The following is a 5,903-nucleotide window of genomic DNA, read 5'->3' on the forward strand; positions in this document are numbered from 1 at the left end:
TGAGGTCTTTGATCCATTTGGACTTGAGTTTTGTGCAAGGTGATAGATATGGGTCTAATTTCAATCTTCTACAGGTTGACATCCAGTTGTGCCAGCACCATTTGTTGAAGATGCTTTCTTTCTTCCATTGTATACTTTTAGCTCCTTTGTCGAAAATGAGGTGTTCCTAGGTTTGAGGATTAAATTCCTTGTCTTCTATGCGATTCCATTGGTCGACTTCTCTGTTTTTATGCCAGTACCATGCTGTTATCAATACTGTAGCTCTGTAATAGAGTTTGAAGTCAGGGATGGTAATGCCTCCAGAAGTTCCTTTATTGTATAAGATTGTTTTGGCTATCCTGGGTTTTTTTGTTTTTCCATATAAAACTGATTATTGTCTTCTCATGATCTGTGAAGAATTTTGATGGGACCTTGATGGGGATTGTATTGAATCTCTAAATTGCCTTTGGTAGAATTGCCATTTTTACTTTGTTGATCCTCCCAATCCAAGAGCAAGGGAGATCCTTCCATTTTCTGGTGTCCTCTTCAATTTCTTTCTTCAATGCCTTAAAGTTCTTGTCAAATAGATCTTTCACTTCCTTGGTTAGAGTTACCCCAAGATATTTTATGCTGTTTGTGGCTATCCTGAAAGGTGATGCTTCTCTGATTTCCCTCTCTGCTTCCATATCCTTTGTGTATAAGAGGGTGACTGATTTTTTGGAGTTGATCTTGTATCCTGCCACATCACTAAAGGTGTTTATCAGCTGAAGGAGTTCTTTGGTGGAGATTTTGGGGTCACTTATGTACAATATCATATTATCTGCAAATAACGAAAGTTTAATTTCTTCCTACCCAATTCAGATCCCCTTGATCCCCTTATTTTGTCTTATTCCTATTGCCAAAACTTCAAGCATTATATTGAAGAGGTACGGAGAGAGTAGACAGCCTTGTCGTGTTCCTGATTTTAGTGAGATGGCTTTGAGTTTCTCTCCATATAATTTGATGTTAGCTCTCTGCTTGCTATAAATAGCTTTTATTATATTTAGGTATGACCCTTGTATCCCTAATCTCTCCAAGACTTTTATCATAAAGGGATATTGAATTTTGTTAAATGCTTTTTCAGCATTTAATGAAATGATCATATGTTTTTTTTTCTTTCAGTTTATTTATATGATGGATTACATTGATATATTTTCGTATGTTGAAGCAGCCCTGCATCTCTGGGATGAAGCCAACTTGTTCATAATGGATAATTTTTCTAATGTGTTCTTGGATTCGGTTTGCCAGTATTTTGTTGAGGATTTTTGTGTTGATTTTCATGAGTGAGATTGGCCTGTAATTCTCTTTCCTGGTAGAGTCTTTGTGTGGTTTTGGTATCAGAGTAACTGTAGTTTCATAAAAGGAATTTGGTAATGACTCTTCTGTTTCTATATTGTGAAATACCTTAAGGAGTATAGGTATTAGGTCTTCTTGGAAGTTCTGGTGGAATTCCGCATTGAAACCATCTGGTCCTGGGCTCTTTTTGGGAGGGAGTTTTTTTTTATAACATCTTCTAATTCTTCGCGACTAACAGGTCTATTTAGATTGTTCACCTGGTCCTGGTTTAACTTTGGTAAGTGGTATTTATCTAAAAAAGTGTCCATTTCTTTTATATTTTCCAGTTTTGTGGCATACAGTCTTTGGATTGTTTTTTGTGTTTCTATTTTGTTGATTTCAGCCCACAGTTTGATTATTTCCAGTCTTCTACTCCTCCTAGGTGAGTCTGCTTCTTTTTTTCTAGAGTTTTCAGGTGGACAGTTAATTCTCGAATGTGTGCTTTCTCTGTTTTCTTTAAGTGGGTACTTAGTGCTATGAACATTCCTCTCAGGACTGCTTTTCTAGTGTCCCATAAGTTTGAGTAGGTTGTTTCTTTAGTTTCATTGAATTCAGGAAGACTTTAATTTCTTTTGTATTTCTTCCTTAATCCAGGTATGGTTCAGTAGTTGACTGTTCAGTTTCCATGAGTTTGTAGGCTTTCTGCGGGAAGTATTGTTGTTGAAATCTAACTTTAATCCATGGTGATCTGATAAGACACAGGTGGTTACTAATATTTTTTTGTAACTGAGGAAGTTTGCTTTGTTACCGAGTATGTGGTCAATTTTCAAGAAGGTTTCATGTGCTGCAGAGAAGAAGGTATATTCTCTCCTATTTGGGTGGAATATTCTATAGATGTCTGTCAAGTCCAATTGATTCATTACCTCCATTAATTCTCTTAGTTCTCTGTTAGGTTTCTGTCTGATTGACCTGTCCATTGGTGAGAGAGGAGTGTTGAAGTCTCCCACTATTAGTGTGTGCGGTTTGATGGCTGCCTTGAGTTTTAGTAATGTTTCTTTTACGTATGTGGGTGCTTTTATATTAGGGGCGTAGATATTCAGGATTGAGACTTCCTCTTGATGAATTGATCCTGTTATGAGTATAAAATGTCCCTCTCCATCTCTTCTGATTGATTTAAGTTTGAAGTCAAGTTTGTTAGAAATTAGTATGGCCACACCTGCTTGTTTCTTAGGTCCATTTGCTTGATAAGCCTTTTCCCAGCCCTTTACTCTGAGTAGGTGCCTGTCTCTGTGTTTGAGGTGTGTTTCTTGTAAACAGCAGAATGTTGGATCCTGATTTCGTATCCAATCTCTTAGCCTGTGCCTTTTTATAGGTGAGTTGAGCCCATTGACATTAAGTGATATTAATGACCAGGGGATGTTAACTCCGGTCACTTCTTTAGTAGTAGAGTTCGTGTGCGTCCCTTCTTTGAGTTGCGCTGGTGACGGGTCTCTAGATGTCTGAGTTATTGTGGTCATTGTTGGACTCCTTGGTTAGAGATTTTCCTTCTATTACTTTCTGTAAGGCTGGGTTTGTGGCTACGTATTGTTTAAATTTGTTTTTATCCTGGAAAATTTTGTTTTCTCCATTTATGGTGAATGAAAGCTTGGCTGGGTATAGTAGTCTGGGCTTGCATCCATGGTCTCTTAGTTTTTGCAGTACATCTATCCAGGACCTTCTGGCTTTCATGGTTTCCATAGAGAAGTCAGGTGTAAGTCTGATAGGTTTACCTTTGTAAGTAACTTGGCCTTTTTCCTTTGCGGCTCTTAATATTCTTTCTTTATTCTGTATGTTTTGTGTTTTGATTATTATATGGCGGGGGGGTTTTTTTTTTTTTTTGATCCAGCCTATTCGGTGTTCTGTATGCTTCTTGAACCTTCATAGGTACATCTTTCTTTAGGTTGGGAAAGTTTTCTTCTATAATTTTATTAAATATATTTTCTGGGCCGTTGAGTTGCACCTCTTCTCCTTCTTCTACTCCAATTATTCTTAGGTTTGGTCTTTTTATTGTGTCCCATATTTCCTGAATGTTTTGTGATGAGAATTTGTTGGTTTTGCTGTTTTCTTTGATCAGTGTGTTTATTTTCTCTATGGTATCTTCAGTGTCTGATATTCTTTCTTCTATCTCTTGTATTCTGTTGGTAGTACGTGTCTCTGTAGTTCCTGTTCGTTTACCCAGATTTTCCATCTCTAACCTTCCCTCGGTTTGTGTTTTCTTCATTACTTCCATTTCATTCTTCAAGTCTTGAACTGTTTCCCTTTCCTGTTTGATTGCTTTTCTTGTTTCTCTCTGTTTTCTTGGGTATCTTTGAGTGGTTTATTCATTTCCTCTACGTTTATGTTTGTAATCTCTAATTGTTTATGGCAGTTTTTCACCTCCTGTTTAAGGTCTTTTATTATTTTCATATAATTCACTTTTGAGTCCATTTCTTCTAATTCTTCTGGAGTAGGCTGTACAATTCTTCTTATTTTGGGATCCCTTGATTCTGGGGATGTCATCTTGCCTTTCAGGTTGTTCAAGGAAGTCTTGCATTGGCGCCTTCCCATCTCGTCCTTCAAATGGAGCCAGGAGTGACCTGGTGTCTTGGTCCAGTCTTTGCTGTGACTGAGTCTCTGGGTGTATCTCTTCAGTGTAGAAGCACGGACCGTCCTGTCAAGCTAGAACTCCTCAGCACCCAAACATGGACGACTGTCCAGATGGAAATCCTCAGCACTTCTTTGGGTGTATTGTGGATGCAAGCCTGCTTTCTTTCCTGGTGCCTGGATCGGATCTCCTTGCTGCTTGGGTGGCTCGTAAATAAAGGGCCTACCTTGCTTGGTGCAGGCAGGCTATTGAGACTAAGGAGCTACCATCCTCCTGGTTGCCCTCCTGATTCGGATTCTGTCCTAGTGCTCGAACAGGCTGAGTTGGGAGATGTTATGTGGTCAAAGAGGGAGGGAGTCAGATGGAGGGTGGGAGGGTTGTAGATGCAAGCTGGGTGGGATAGGAAGAGAGAGGAGGTATCAGGCAGTATAGCCCCTGCAGTATGACCAGGAAGTGAAAGAGGGATGTGGAACGTCTGAATTCCCTGTCCTGGGCTGCTGCCGCAGTCAGAAACTCACTCACCCCAATGTCTCTCCTGGTACCTTGAACGGATCTCCGTGCTGCATGGGTGGCTCGTAAACAAAGGGACTCGGTAGGGAGGTTTTTAATAATTGCTTCTAATTCTTCGTGACTAAACGGTCTATTTAGATAGTTCACCTGGTCCTGGTTTAATCTTGGTAAATTGTACTTATCTAAAAAAAATGTCCATTTCTTTTATATTTTCCAATTTTGTGGCATACAGGTTTTTGTAGTAAGATCTAATGATTCTATGAATTTCCTCTGTGTCTGTGGTTATGTCCCCCTTTTCATTTCTTATCTTATTAATTTGCATATTATCTCTCTGCTGTTTGATTAGTTTGGATAGGGGTTTATCAATCTTGTTGAGTTTTTCCAGGAACCAGCTTTTTGTTTCATTGATTTTTTGGATTATTTTCTGTGTTTCTATTTTGTTGATTTCAGCCCTCAGTTTGATTATTTCCAGTCTTCTACTCCTCCTAGGTGAGTCTGCTTCTTTTTTTTCTAGAGCTTTCAGGTGGGCTGTTAAGTCTCCAATGTGTGCCTTCTCTGTTTTCTTTAAGTGGGCACTTAGTGCTATGAACTTTCCTCTCAGGACTGCTTTCATAGTGTCCCATAAGTTTGAGTAGGTTGTTTCTTTATTTTCATTGAATTCAAGGAAGACTTTAATTTCTTTCTTTATTTCTTCCTTGATCCAGGTGTGGTTCAGTAGTTGACTGTTCAGTTTCCATGAGTTTGTAGGCTTTCTGGGGGTAGGGTTGTTGTTGAATTCTAACTTTAATCCATGGTGATCTGATAAGATACAGGTGGTTACTAATATGTTTTTGTACCTGTGGAAGTTTGCTTTGTTACCGAGTATGTGGTCAATTTTCGAGAAGGTTCCATGAGCTGCAGAGAAGAAGGTATATTCTTTCCGATTTGGGTGGAATATTCTATAGATGTCTGTCAAGTCCAATTGATTCATTACCTCCATTAATTCTCTTAGTTCTCTGTTAGGTTTCTGTCTGATTGACCTGTCCATTGGTGAGAGAGGGGTGTTGAAATCTCCTACTATTAGTGTGTGTGGTTTGGTGACTGCCTTGAGTTTTAGTAATATTTCTTTTACATAAGTGGGTGCTTTTATATTAGGGGCATGAATATTCAGGATTGAGACGTACTCCTGATGAATTGTTCCTGTTATGAGTATAAAATATCCCTCTCCATCTCTTCTGATTGATTTAAGTTTGCAGTCAACTTTGTTAGAAATTAGTATGGCAACACCTGCTTGTTTTTTAGGTCCATTTGCTTGATAAACCTTTCCTAGCCCTTTACTCTGAGTAGGTGCCTGTCTTTGTGTTTGAGGTGTGTTTCTTGTAAACAGCAGAATGTTGTATCTTGTGTTCATATTCAGTCTCTTAGCCTGTGCCTTTTTAGAGGTGAGTTGAGTCCATTGTTATTAAGTGATGTTAATGATCAGTGGTTGTTGACTCTG

This window comes from Alexandromys fortis, unplaced genomic scaffold (assembly GCF_014885135.2).
Source record: "Alexandromys fortis isolate MF-2015 unplaced genomic scaffold, M_Fortis_MF-2015_v1.1 scaffold_409, whole genome shotgun sequence".
NCBI lineage: Eukaryota > Metazoa > Chordata > Mammalia > Rodentia > Cricetidae > Alexandromys > Alexandromys fortis.